The 15,398-nt window shown below is 45.4% G+C and overlaps 1 protein-coding gene across 4 annotated transcripts in view; it reads right to left on the bottom strand.

The window, feature by feature from the left end:
- The window catches only part of casz1 (castor zinc finger 1), a 520,923-nt gene that overhangs the window by 465,571 nt on the left and 39,954 nt on the right, over positions 1-15,398 (bottom strand). For 2 of the 4 annotated variants that reach the window (XM_070860581.1, XM_070860577.1), the window contains exon 1: positions 5,934-6,089. The exons of the other annotated variants lie outside the window; for them this stretch is intronic. The gene's annotated coding sequence lies outside the window, so the exon portion shown is untranslated. Of the gene's footprint in view, positions 1-5,933; positions 6,090-15,398 lie in introns of those variants that run through there. 4 annotated transcript variants of the gene reach the window in all.

Here is a 15,398-nt window from a genome sequence, read left to right on the forward strand (position 1 = left end):
ACAGAATTTTCCATGTGATGCCCTGGCAGATGAATAACCTGACAACACTAACGGAGAGAAATTCGGCTGCTTTGCACCTCCCGTTAGCGCCTGGGGAGGGTAACAGGGCGCTATGGGGTTAACGACCAGGCGCGGCAGGTTCAGCGACACCTGCAAACTTCCCCGCCAGTTTAGTGCTGGCGTTAACACTTACCGCCTGGTCCTCTAGCACCTAGCAGATTGCGACGCCAGCGTCCCGTTACCGCCCTGGATGTGAAATTGCCCCCCGCCCCCTGCTGCATCGCCCGGCGTCAACAACGGCAGGAAGAGAAGGCGTGGTCACCTCGGCTGGCCACTTGGGGATCGCTAATTAAAGGTCACGGTTTTTAGGGAGGCCAAACTTCATTCTTTGCACTAGTCTGGTGCCGGCTGAAAGTTTTTAACTCTTCACTACTGCGCGATGTCCAAGCCCTCCGCTCTCCGAGAGTGTTTGGGGCTGTAATGGCAGTCACGCAGGTCGCCTGGCAACGCAGAAATGCTGAGAAGTTGTACACCCATTGGCCCTTCCCTTTAAGCGAGGGAAGCAACCTCTGATGCCGTTACCAATGCGCTCCACATTGCTCAGCGCTCTGCCGCTACCGCCCGCTCTCGCACTTTAGTGCCCTAAGAGAAGTGGTTAGCGCTTGATTTAGCGCTCCACTTCCCTCTTGGAGCGATAAAGCTGAATTTCCAGGGAGCAAAAAAAGATTATCGCCCGCCGATACTTTCTGGAGATTTCAAACATTATCGCCCCAAAACAGGGCGCAACAGAATTTCTAGCTTGTACCATCAACATTGACACAGGGTGTATGGTCGCTTGGGTCAGTTACTGGAGGCTAAAGTCACCGCCTTCAGAGGAGGAGTGGAGAGGAGAGAAACAAGAGTGGAGAGACAAGTAAAGCAAAGAGCAAATACTGTGTTCTCGTCATCGACTGAGAGTGATTCTTAGAAACATAGATAGAAACATAGACCGCCTAATCCAATATATCCCCTGTGCTACTACTTTGGGTTGGGAGCCTAATTTGAAGCCGACAATATCTTTTGAAATGGACCGAAACTTCCTACAGCTAAGCTGGAATGAAGACTTTTAAAAATATGCGGTTAACAAAATGAGAGGAAAAACAGATTAGGCACTTTATGACTAGAGGCACTGGTTTCTGTCATGGTTATAACAAATGTTCCAACATGTTTTATGATTGAATAAAAGACTGCACATTGCACTTTAAGGTTATTAAAGTCACCTATCTCCATTATTAGTACATATAGATAAATGATCAAAGCAGTTATAACATTTTTCTTTCAATTCATTTTCATCTGATTAAATTTAAAACCCTCCCCAGCACAGGAAGAGTTGGCTATCCTGTAAGGTGCAAAGGAGGCACAACTTGCCACTGTGTGCTGAGGCTCCAGTTTATAAATGTCCCAACGACTATCTGAAAAACTATTTTTTCACCATTTGAAGTGCAAGTTGTCGACACATAAGCCCGTATATCCGTGGGTGGTGCTTTTGCATTTAAACTCTGGGGATTTCTGTGCACCTCACAGGCCTCACTTGCACCTGTACTACTTTCCCATTGGCACTACTTTCACATGCTGCTGCCCCATGAAGTACTGCTCCCGCACGGTGTCACTTTACTCCCATTCAGCTTGCCACCGGCCAGTATCCTTTCACCAATCATATCAAAGAGGGAGCTAAATCGCTGCGTCTTGATCATCTTTCCACTAAATATTATAAGGCACAATTCTATTGTCCCTTACAGATTAATGTTGGTCTATTTCACTATAAATGGCTAGTAATTTCATAACAAGAGCATTGTTCGCTCAGTTACATAGCAGATGAATTGGGATATTGTATATTTTTTAAGCTATCTAAATAGAGTTTCATCTTTAGCCACTATACAACATATACCATTGCATACAATTACCTCTGCAATGTCTTTGGTCAGTCGAGGCATTAATCTACTGGCAGAAGTGGAACTTCTAGCTTTTTCAATTCTTTATTTTTAGATTTTAAAATTTGATACCTGGACTGTTGACAATTTATGTTTTTTCGGTTGTTATATGTTTTTACTGAGAGACTATTCCAATCAATTTTTTTTCTTAAAAACAGTATTTGTTTTTTTTGGACATTCCTGAATAAGACAGACATAAAATAGGTGAAGGCATTTAAGGAGAGAAAGAGTCCAGCCCACACTGGGATCACTTGGAGTGCTAGAACATGAGGTAGACGGTTAGTAACACAAGTAAAACAGAACTAACTGCAGCAACAGGAAGAATGCAAAGTGACACGGAGAGGGTCGATATGTAGAGGAGAGCTCCGGAGCTTTTAAGTGAGTGAATGTGAAGTTTTGACCCTGCCTTTCCGGGCCTCTTCAACATCATCTTGGATTGACTGACAGCTGCCAATCAATCAAACCAATCCACCCCACCCCGTGCTGCGCTCAGGAAACAAAATCTCCTACCGAAATCAAGAGCCTTGCTTTCTCGGTCGAAGCCTCTGTCCTAAAGATGCTTTGTCTCACCTTGAACAGTGGCGGAATTAGCCTGTAATACCAGCAACGCCGTCTCATTCCTTTAATGCTTATTAAGAATGATAATTAGCTCTAAAGGGGCAAATCGTCACTTTTCCAGTGCATGCTTTTTTTTCAAAGGCATTTAGGACACTTGCTGGGAAAATATGCAAGGGCAACTGGGGTGGGGAGCGAGATCTTAACTTTTCCTTTGATGGGGGGGGGGGGTTCAATTGTGTAATTATACTCTGACCATTTGCACGACATAAGATCTCATTTACAGGAACAACACATACATACGATTTTTTTTTCGCCTGCGAAAAGAATGAACAATGCACAAGTTTTGTTTAAATATGTAAATCATAAGATAGGTGCACCCAGTGAACAAGACCGTTCACACCGTCAACGGTATTGTTTTGTTTTTTAAGCTGATTGCATCTCAGACTGCAGCGAGCCATTCCCGGCCATCGACTGTCGTTTGCAAGTCAACGCGAGGAGTTTCAATTAACTAGCCATTTTGCTGTGGTGCTGCAGTTGATTTAGAGTGGCGATGGTCAGGAAATAATACCACAATATCAATACCACATCCAGAACAGTTGAGATTAATAATTATACAAACTTCAACCAGGTGGAACAGAATCCTTCTCTTAGTGAGTCTGATCTCATTGTAAAAGAGCTAGGACTCTGGTACATTACAGATTTTCGGATCCCATTCATTTCCAAACTGTGTCTGTTTTTTTAAAATTGTGCCTTGAACAATTTAACTTTTTTTAAATTACTGACTTCTAATTATCCGAACCTGGACACATTCATTCTGATTCTGATTAATCTGCACTGCAATTTGGAACGGCTGATAACAAATTATTAAAGGTTGAGAAGCCACTTGCTGTATCATTCTAAAACAGTTACTTTTAACTATTAATTTCGGTTTAATAAATATATTGTCATTTTACACAACTATACACCTCTACACGACGCTCTGCAGCACCCTTCTATATCATGACTGGTGTAGGGAATATTGTATGATATTTCAATTAAAATTAAATAGGATCAAATGAAAACTGTTCAGTATTGACACGCGAATCTGAGATAAACAGCAATAAGTAGATAAAACGCAAAAACAAACACAAAGTACATATATTTAGCCTTAGGTTTAACTTAGTTTTCCTGGGAAAAAGTATTTTCTGCTTTCTCTTGGAGTACCTTAGTAATCAAGCTAATATTTGCACCATGGTTTAAATTATGATACAAGATAAAACAGCAAGATGACATTGACTGTGCTCAAAGAGAGAAAAAAGGTCATTAATTACTTCTGTGAGCCATTGCTCGAAAAATACAATAAACCTGCGTGTGTCGCCATGGATATGACATATTTGGTCGCAAAACAACATAATAATTAAGCAATAGAGCGAGATGGGAAGAGAATATGCAGCCTTAATGCTGTGTGTGTTTTAAAAGCTCATCAGATTTGGCGTTCTAAATTCGATCAGTTTATGTATCCATGGAAACGTGGGCAGATTATCATCAGTAGAATTAAAAATGATAAATTAAACAAGGCATCTCGGGGAGGAGGGCGACGCTGGCTTGTAACTTGATTACAAAGTTGTTCTTTAACCAGTGTCAATTTCCAGCGATGGAGGTTCAACTTTTAAAAGTAATGTCAATTTCAAGTGATTTTTTTTCTCTCCTCAAAATAAGTAGGGGTTCCCCCAAATAAAGTTCTCAAACGGGGTGTTTAGACAGACGGGGTACCTCACCAAAGCTTCGACACAAGGGACATTCGGTTTAAATGGATTCATTGATCTGGCAGAAAGGAGGGGGGAAGAGAGAGTGTTTGGGGAGAGTGGTTGGGGAGATTGGTTCGGGAGGTAAGGAAAAGAAGGGGCAGAAAAACAAGAGGACAGCGGGCTGATTTTAGGAGTGCATCGGGTCAAACATTTCGTCCTTATTCGTCAAAAGTCTCTTTCTATGGCAGCTCGTCCCACTGCCGGATTGACTGATCGCTCCCACACCTGTTATGGTCGGCAGCAAACCCACCCAAAAATGGATCATTTTCGCTTTCTGCTACATTTTTCTCCACCTCCCGTCCCCACCAACTGACGCCAACTGCAAATCACGCTTGCACATGCTAAAAATGCCATTGTAAAAATAACCCTGTTGTTTTTTTTTTGAAAAAATATTCCCTCTAGCTGTGCGAGAGACCAAATAATCTGTGCACTCGAGGGGTGATCAAGGCTTGCGATCACTCGGCTCCTTCGCACGAAACTTTGTATCGAAGTCAGCCGGGCCAAAAAAATATCCAATAGTATTCATGTTACAGGGGGATCGGATCACCCTATAACACCGACCAGGAAACGCCGAAGTTATAATGAGTAGATTCTGAACCATGATCTGAAGCCTGTTCCCCTCATTTTCTGTCTATCGAGTCCTGCATATAGTGCCACTGACTGGTCTTTGGACCAGCACGCCTATAGGCATCACACACACACACACACACTTCAAAGCCAAAATCGCTCTCACTAAACTTATCCACAGCGCAACGTTCGCCCCACGGTCAGGTTTTACGTGGTTTCTTTAAGAACTAGAGACCCCCCAAATTGTGGGAGGTGGATCAGTAACACGTATTACAATATTTAAGACAAGATCGTAAATTCAACTCACCCTCACATAAAAAAGAGCCTTCTCCGTTCTAATCCATATCCCTTGTCAAGACAAGCTAATAAAACTCAGAGTTCATAATGTGTAAAATAAGCAAAAAGGGAGATCCCACGGATTTACATACATTGCAAGATCACACTAAACTCGTGATAGGTGGAATAAAAGACACATCACTGTTCTTTTTTAAAATCCGTATTACCCCTGTCAGGTTATTTTTTTTATTTAAAAAAAGGTTTATTTTAATAATTTGGGAATTAGGAGGAAAGATCTGCGCACGTTCAAAAGCTCAGATGGTATTAAACTCAACGTGAGTGAAGGGTCGAAAGAATGCTATGTACAGATACATCTCACACATTTAGACAGAAAGCCAAGATCGAATTAAAGTCACAGCAATAAGCAGAAAACACTATCCTGCCTGCCCCTGCTGTCCCCGGCCCCCCAAGTTTGCAATCGCTCACTTTAGTTATTTCGCAAATAACGAGTGAAAGGTGCGAGACAGCCACAGCTTTACATTTTTTTTAAAAAGGCAACATCATTTTAAACTTAACCCAATTCATTGATCGCGCACAGACAGATACACATCATGTTATGGAGAGAATACCAAGATCATATTAAACTCGCACCAACAGTGAGAGAGACACTTCGCCCTCTCTAACCTAGCCCTGTTGTCAAGGTTGCTTTTTTAAACAATTCATTGATTTCGGGTTTAGCACCCCAAAAAAAAGGGGGGAAGATCTAAAATCCTACCTGCAGTTGGGCTGCTTTTCGGAGACTTTCGAAATGTGTGTGTTAGGATGGTTAGGTTTTTTTTTTGGAGCATGCGCGTTGAACTTGGTTGGGATTTTTTTTCCCGTATTATTGAATTTTGTCCATTTCTGCAACTCCGCGCCCGCAGCCCGCAAATCCCGGCCTGGATTCTCAGCGCGGCACCCACGGAGCGGAGCGCCGCGCCGCGTCAGGGCTCGGGAACACCCCTCCTGCACTCCGCCCATTGGATACCGCGCGTCGTCATGGAGATCGAACACTGGGACAGGGAGGGGCGTGGTCACTGCGTCAGGATCTCCCGCGCAGATTGCCGCCTTTTCAAAAAGCAAAAAAAAGGAACCGAGCGAATTTCAACTCGTCAGACACGCAGGGAGGGAGGAAGCAAGCAAGCCAGGAGTTGGGCATTGCAAATTACCAGCTGCAAAGGTTACTCCTTGTTCAAGCCAGTACATTTGGCAGTGTGTAGTGTCCCTTTGTAGTTTATTTTTTTTCCCTCCTCTTGGATTTTATTTATTTTTGGTCCCATGGTCAAACTCATGAGAGGTCTGGACAGAGTAGATAGAGAGAGACTGTTCCCATTGGCGGAAGGGTCGAGATCCAGAGGGCACAGATTTAAGGTGATCGGCAGAAGAACCAAAGGCGACATGAGGAATATCGTTTTTATGCAGCGAGTGTTTAGGATCTGGAATGCGCTGCCTGAAAGGGTGGTGGAGGCAGACTCAATCGTGGCTTTCACAAAGGAGTTGGATAAGTACCTGAAGGGAAAAATGTGTAGGACTACAGGGAAAGGGCGGGAGAGTAGGGCTGGCAGAGCCGGCACGGGCTCGATGGGCTGAATGGCCTCCTTCTGTGCTGTAACCATTCTATGATTCTAGGTTAACTCAGTATTTCAGCATTTGCAGTTTTACTTGTCTTTTCTCTCCATGTTGTTCTCTGCCATGGCTCCTCCTTGGGCTAAGCCAAGACTGAAGTATCTGCGTAAACCCCACGCAGCCATTGCCAAGCTCAGCCAATCGGAGACGCATTTCTTCTGTGCATGAGTGGCAAGGTTGGACCATTGGCACCTGAAGCTTTTAGCGGAGTGACATAGATTGCAAAACCTTAGAAGTGATTTAAGGTTTATATTGGTTTTCATTTCGTGAAACACGAAAGAGGCTGATTTGAGTTTATGTTAAACACGGCTTAAACACGGCTAATGCTCGGTTGAGCCAACTGGAGGTCTGCTTCCACCAGAACCCAATTCTACACGCTATCCGGATCACAGCCCGGTTCAGCCGATGGTTAACACGGTTTCTGGCAGGGATGACGTTCATGTTGAGCTGACAGGTGCCCATTTCCTCCATCATCATCATAGGCAGTCCCTTGGAATGGAGGAAGACTTGCTTCCACTCTCAAAATGAGTCCTTAGATGGCTGAACAGTCCAATATGAGAATCACAGTCCCTGTCTATGGATGTGCTGTAAATGTCTACCGTACCCAACTCCCTCCCTGATTGGTGGACCATGATCCTCTTCTTCAAAAAGCAGCCCAATTTACGAAACTCCTCCAGTCTCGTACACTTAGCTGATGGCTGAGTGTCAGTCACTGTATGGCACTCACATCAGTGACAATATGGGTACGATACTGGGAACTCAGTACCATGGCTTTACAATGTTTTATTTACATAGCATTACATACAATTACATAGGATATATGGCACAGAAACAGGCCATTCAGCCCAACCAGTCCCAGTCCATGCCGGCGTTTATGCTCCACTCGAGCCTCCTCCTGTCGTTCTTCATCTAAATCTATCAGCATAACCCTCTATTCCCTTCTCCCCCATATGCTTGTCTAGCCTCCCCTTAAATGCATCGATACTATTCGCCTCAACCACTCCCTGTGGTAGCGTGTTCCATATTTTCACCCACTCTCTGGGTAAAGAAGTTCCTTCTGAATTCCCTATTTGATTTCTTGGTGACTATCTTATATTGATGGCCTCTAGTTATGCTCTTCCCCACAAGTAGAAACATTCTCTTTGCATCCACTCTATCCAAACCTTTCATCATTTTAAAGACCTCTATTCGGTCACCCCCCTCAGCCTTCTTTTTTCAAGAGAAAAGAGACCCAGCCTGTTCATCCTTTCCTGATATGGAGACCCTCGCATTTCTGGTATCATCCTTGTAAATCTTCTCTGTCCCCTCTCCAGTGCCTCGATATCCATTCTATAATATGGCGACCAGAACTGTGTGCAAGTGTGGTCTAACCGAGGTTTAGCATAACTTCACTACTTTTCAATTCTATCCCTCAAGAAATAAACCCCAGTGCTTGGTTTGCTTGTTTTATGGCCTTGCTAACCTGTGTCGCTACTAGTGATTGATGTATTTGTACTCCCAGATCCCTTTGCTCCTCTACCCCAGTTAGATTCTTATTTTTCAAGTAATAAGTGACCTCCCTAATTTTCTTACCTAAATGTAATACCTCACATTTATCTGTGTTGAACTTCATTTGCCAATTATATGCCCATTCTGCAAGTTTATTAAAGTCTTCTTGTAATTTGTTGCAGTCCTCCTCAGTATTGATCCCCCCCCCCCCGCTCAATTTGGTGTCATCCACAAATTTAGAAATTGTGTTTTTGATTCCAAAGTATAAATCATTAATATAAACTGTGAACAGCATTTAAAGTTTTAATATTTAAAGTTGTACTGTCCCATTCTTGCTATAAACACTCCTCCAATATTTAAGTAGGAGCTAATGTCATTTAAAAAGTGATCCTAATATATATGATTATGGGATATTCAAGTTTTAATAGTGTTGGTCATTGTTTGAAATACATAGTTTATGTAGTATGGCTGCTCATCTCTCTTCGCCTGATTTCTTGCCACAGAGTTGGAACTCAGGAGTGAAGAGCAGGGGTCAGCTGTGTGAACACACAAACCACACATTCCCAACGCTGCCCTCAGCTGTGAACATAATGACAGATTCATAATGATCAGGATCAGCCAGGGACTTTCTATTTAGCACTGCCTTTTTTTATTTTCCTCGTCAATTTTCTCTCCTCTTCAGAAAGCATGGATTCCTCACTGGGTAAGGTTCCACCGACAATGGTTCATAGACTCCTCTTTGGGTACAGTTTTACAGGCAGCAAGTGGGTTCATTGAATCCCTGCCCGTCACTTTTCACATGTGAGTCTCGACACTGAGTGTTAACAGGCTATTTCACGACGGGGCCATCCCAGCTGAATGTGGCCTGGCCCTTGCCTGATATCCACTCTTGCACACTTCCAGTACAGATCATTGGGTAGCTGGTCCCCTATTGTCCCCTTCCCAACTAAAGGCTCAATACTTCAGCTCCTATTTCTTATGTCCAGTACTAACACCCTTATCAGCCCATCCGAGAGAAAGGAGGAAAGGACTTGCATTTATATAGCATGACCTTCATGACCTCAGGATGTCGCAAAGTGCTTTACAGCCAATTAACTACTTCTTGGAGTGTCGTCACTCTTGTAATGGAAGAAAGGCAGCAGCCAATTTGCACACAGCAAGCTCCCACAAACGGTAATGAGGTAATGACCAGATAATAATCTGTTTTTATTGATGTTGGTTGAGGGATAAATATTGGCCAGGACACTGGAAGAACTCCCCTGCTCTTCTTCAAAATATCTAAGGATATACTTGGCTTAGAAGTGGTGCAACAAAGGTTCACTAGATTGATTCCTGGGATGAGAGGGCGGCCTATGAGGAGAGATTGAGTAGATTGAGAGATTGAGGCCTATACTCTCTGGAGTTTAGAAGAATGAGAGGTGATCTCAGTGAAACACATAATATTCCGAGGGGGTTTGACAGGGTGGCTGTTTCCCCTGGCTGGGGAGTCTAGAACTAGGGGGTCACAGTCTCAGGATAAGGGGTCAGCCTTTTAAGACTGAGATGAGGAGGAATTTCTTCACTCGTGGGGGATGTGAATCTTTGGAATTCTCTACCCCAGAGGGCTGCGGATGCTCAGTCGTTGAGTATATTCAAGGCTGAGATAGGTTATTTTTGGACTCGAGGAATCGAGTGATATGGGGACAGTACAGGAAAGTGGAGTTGAGGTCAATGATCAGCCATGATCTTATTGAATGGTGGAGCAGGCTCGAGGGCCTGTGTCTGGCCTATTCCTGTTCCTGCTGTGGGATGTTTTATGTCCACCTGAGAGGACAGATGGAGCATGGGTTTAATATCTCATTCGAATGACGGCACCTGTGACATTGCAGGACTCCCTCAGTGCTGCACTGGAGTATCAGCCTGTGGAACCCACAACCTTCTGACTCAGGCGAGAGTTCTACCCACTGAGCCACAGCTGGCATCGCAGCGTATTCAGCAGCGATTGAGGATTGAACTTGGGGGTCCTATATGGCACTTCTGCTCTTTGGATAAACTCCTTGAGTCCTCGGGAAAGCCTGCAATTTACTGATGGGGGGAGGAGGGCAGGGGGGGAAATAATTGTGTGGGGCACTGTGCCTTTAACTGAGAAATGATTATTTCAAAATCCCCTATACTGTTAAAACAAAACGGATGGAGTGCTCTTTAAAAAAAAATCTCACTGACCAGCTCTTGAGTGGTGACTTCCTTGGTCGAACCCCCCAGAGTGTAGTTGCGTGCCCTCAGTAATAAGTAAAAGCATTAAAATAACACAGAAAACAATGAATTACAGTGAGTGCAACTTGCAAGCCAGCTATGGTCATAAATTATCCTCGTCCTCCAATACATGTTCAGAGCAAGTAAGCAGTGTGATGATGGCTTTTATTGCACCAGCACGGGAGTTAAATATATAACACACATAACATTGAATATATGTTAGTAATCCTATTACTTACATCTGTATCCTCGGGTTTGAGCGTGGTGTGGGAGGGACGTGTAGGAGAGTTACACCAGATTGAAGTCAGAATGTTTTTGTCTCACTCTGTCACTCTAAGCACCACTTTATAGTCAGTGAGGAGCGATGGAGAGAATGAGGGATTTTTAGAGGCAGAGTGGGTTAGAATACTCTGCTTTTACTTTTGGGACCTGGTTACAATCCAAGGCAGACTAATGGGCTGAAGTGACTTTTCTCGGCTGGCTGCGAAGGTCAAGTGCTTTTGGTCAGTTTTCGTTCTCAGTTGAGTGGAAGACCGCTGCACGAAACTGCCCATAATTCAGCCGTAATTGGCATTAAATTGGCCCAGAGAGGCCACAGGTACGACCGATGCGAAGAAGGGGAAATGTCGCACTGATGCACCAGAAATCGCTCTTCCGAGGCTGGGGCTTCAGCTCGTTGTTGGGCATAGTAAAGGGATTGCCACCTGGCATCTGACCTATCAGCTGCCCGACCCACAAGTGCTTAATCCTCATACAGCACCTTTCACAATGTCCCAAAGCGCTTCACAGCCAATGAAGTACTTTTGCAGTGTAGTCACTGTTGTAATGTGGGAAACGCAGCAGCCAACTTATGCACAGCAAGCTCCCACAAACAGCAAATTAATAATGACCAGATAATCTGTTTTTTTTGTTATGTTGATTGAGGGATAAATATTGGCCTGGACACCGGGGATAACTCCCCTGCTCTTCTTCGAAATAGTGCCATGGGATCTTTTACGTCCACCTGAGAGGGCAGACGGGACCTCGGTTTCATGTCTCATCTGAAAGACGGCACCTCCGACAGTGCGGCGCTCCCTCAGTACTGCACTGGGAGTGCCAGCCTAGATTTTTGTGCGCAAGTCTCTGGAGTGGGACTTGAATCCACAACCTTCTGATGCAGAGGCGAGTGTGCTGCCCACTGAGTCACGACTGACACATAAAGAGTAAAAGAGTGTTCATTCCTCAGAGATCCATCAACTCGAGGTGGGCAAAAGATTACCTCAAATCTTTAGAAAAGTAACAAGATTCCAAATCTGTTTGCAAATCAGCTGGTGTTGAGAAATTAAGATCAAGTTTAAATGCTTGTAAATATTTTAAAGGATGGTTGCAATGCCATTTGAATTAGGTGTCTGAGAGAATACTGCCCACATCAATTAGAGAGGTAATTTCAAGATTGTTACATGTAATATCACTGGCTGGCTCTGTGTCGTCAAAGACTGATTACTGACTTACTTAACCTGAAAGGTAGACATTCCTTAACCTGAAAGTAAGCTTTCTTGACCGAGGTAAACACAATGATTCTTAACATCTGTTAAATTCTTACATCTTTTTGCGACAAGCAGTTGGGTGAATTTATATTATTCCAATTTGCATAAAGTATCCTTCCGCGGGGACAGGGGCAATTTCCTGCTGTTCCCTTCTCTCCCCCCCCCCACCCCACCAACCCTCACCTCACCCCCCCGCCCAGCCTCACCTCACCGCCCCCGCCCACCCTCACCTCAACTCCCCCCTCCCACCCTCACCTCAACTCCCCCCGCCCACCCTCACCTCACCCCACCCCCCCGCCCACCCTCGTCTCAACCACCCCCCCGCCCACCCTCGTCTCAACCACCCCCCCGCCCACCCTCATCTCAACCCCCCCCCACCCACCCTCATCTCAACCCCCCCCACCCACCCTCACCTCACCCCCCCGCCCACCCTCACCACAACCCCCCCCACCCACCCTCACCTCACCCCCCCGCCCACCCTCACCACAACCCCCCCCCCCGCCCACCCTCACCTCAGCCCCCCCCCCCCACCCACCCTCATCTCAACACCCACCCTCACCTCACCCCCCCCGCCCACCCTCACCTCAACCCCCTCCCCCGGCCACCCTCACCGCCCACCCTCACCTCAACCCCCCCCGCCCACCCTCATCTCAACCTCCCCCACCCACCCTCACCTCACCCCCCCGCCCACCCTCACCACAACCCCCCGCCCACCCTCATCTCAATCCCCCCCACCCCCCCGCCCACCCTCACCTTGACCCCTCCCGTCCACCCTCACCCCTGCCCACCCACCCTCATAGCTCTGAAACCATTTCAATAACTTATTATGGAGCTCGTAAATATCCGGCTCAGAGTCATCAGGACTATAATTATTTAAAGGCATTAATAATAGATTTTAATAAATACTTGTATCCGTCTTTTGGATCAGATGTTAAACCCAGGCCCTGTCTGCTCTCAGGTGGCCGTAAAAGATCCCATGGCATTAGAAACATAGAAAATAGGAGGAGTAGTAGGCCATTCGGCCCCTCGAGCCTGCTCCGCCATTTAATTCAATCATGGCTGATCCGATCATGGACTCGGGTCCACTTCCCTGCCCGCTCCCCATAACCCTTTATTCCCTTACCGTTTAAGAAACTATCTCTGTCTTAAATGTATTCATTGTCCCAGCTTCCACAGCTCTCTGAGGCAGCGAATTCCACAGATTTACAACCCTCTGAGAGAAGAAATTTCTCCTCATCTCAGTTTTAAATGGGCGGCCCCTTATTCTAAGATTATGCCCTCTAGTTCTAGTTTCCCCCATCAGTGGAAACATCCTCTCTGCATCCACCTTGTCGAGCCCCCTCATAATCTTAAACGTTTCAAAATGATCACCTCTCATTCTTCAGAATTCGAATGAGTAGAGGCCCAACCTACTCAACCTTTCCTCATAAGTCAACCCCCTCATTCTCGGGATCAACCTAGTGAACCTTCTCTGAACTGCCTCCAAAGTAAGTATATCCTTTCTTAAATACAGAGACAAAAACTGTATGCAGTATTCCTGCACTTGCATTTATATAACGCTTTTCACGACCTCAGGACCTCCCAAAGCGCTTTACAGCCGTTTAGTCACCGTTGTGATGTAGGAGCGCATGTTCCATGCATGCAGGTCACTACATTAATATATCTTTATTTTAACAGTAGTACTCCCAATATGGCATGGGTATAGAAATGTTTTAACTACAAAACATACTTCAAACATAAGGGGCAATTTCCTAGTCACCCCACCCAGCACCAGAGTGGGGATACGGCACATCCTGGGCTGTCAGAGAGCCATTGTTTAAAGGGGGACTTGTGGAAGCTCTATTTGTATTTCCAGCATGTGCGAATGTGGAGTTTGTGGAAGCTCTATTTGTATTTCCAGCATGTGCGAATGTGGAGTTTCACTTTGGATTCATGAGAGCTGAATATTTCCGTGTCTTTTCATAGTTTGTTTATTTTTTGGAGATTTTTGTCCCAGAATTTTGACGAATGACAACTGCGACAATGAGAATTATGGATATGGGAATTCCAAAGAGTTTTTCTCTGCCTACTGCCACCCCTCCCGCCCCCCCGCCCCCATTTTGTGTCACTTGAAGGTAGAAGACAATTAAAGCAGTGATGTGAGGCATGTTTGACTGTAGCAATGGCGGACTGCCACACCCACTCTCAGCCAAGCACCTGTATCAATCGGAAAAGGCAAACCCACCTGGGAATATCATGTATTTGCAGGCACTTCACGAAGGAGCTGGTGAAAGATTGGTGCCACTGGCTTGGATCCCGTAATGTATTTGCTTCATGGGTTCTTTGCTTAAGAATTCATAGCAACACATTGCTATTAAAAATGAGTTGGTTTATTAGCAAAGGTTTAACAATCACACTGCACATTACCAGTTCGACTATTTTAGTTGTGCACTTTAAACAAATGCCCCCTGCAAGGGGGATTATGCTCCAAAATACATTTTTTCCCCCAGTGCCCCCTTTTTTTTGGGGGGGGGGTGGATTCTTTTTAGGGCACTAAAAAGAGAAATTATACAAGTGCCCCCTGGCTAAAAGGGGGGGGGGGGCACTAAAACCGGCAAATTAAACAAATTAAACTTAAATGATCAAATTAGAATTTGGTTGCCGGGGATGATGATGCACTCCAGTCCCTCCGATGCCCACCTCTCGCAGAAGGCCGCGAGCGTGTCGGTGCACACTGCGTGCTCCATCTTCAGGGACACCCTGGCTCGGATGTAACCGCGGAAGAGAGGCAGACAGTCGGGCTGAATGACCCCCTCGACCACCCGCTGCCTGGACCAGCTGGTGGCCTCCTTGGCCAAGCCCAGGAGCAGTCCTACCAGGAGGCCTTCCGACCTGCCCGTTCCCCTTCGCACCGGGTGCCCAAAGATCAGGAGCGTGGGACTGAAGTGCAGCCAGAAATCGAGGAACAGCTTCTTCGAATAATGGAAGAGGGGCTGTAACCTCGCACACTGTACATACACCTGGAACATGGACTCCTCAACAGCTCTACAACTATTTTTGTAGAAAACAATTAAATCAAATGCCCCCTGATTAAAGGGGACACACACACACACACACACACACACACACCAAAGACTTTCAAACAAGTGCCCTCTTGTTTTTTTTAAGGCTCTTAAATCACAAATTATACAAGTGCCCCATGGCTAAAAGGGGGGGGGGGGGCACTAAACCCGGCACAATAAACAAATTAAACTTTAGACATTTAAAATCAAATTAAAATGTGGTTGCCAGGGGTGATGATGCACTCCATTCCCTTCAGCGCCCACCTCTCGCGGAAGGCCGTGAGCGTA

The sequence above is a fragment of the Pristiophorus japonicus genome, chromosome 18 (assembly GCF_044704955.1).
Source record: "Pristiophorus japonicus isolate sPriJap1 chromosome 18, sPriJap1.hap1, whole genome shotgun sequence".
NCBI lineage: Eukaryota > Metazoa > Chordata > Chondrichthyes > Pristiophoridae > Pristiophorus > Pristiophorus japonicus.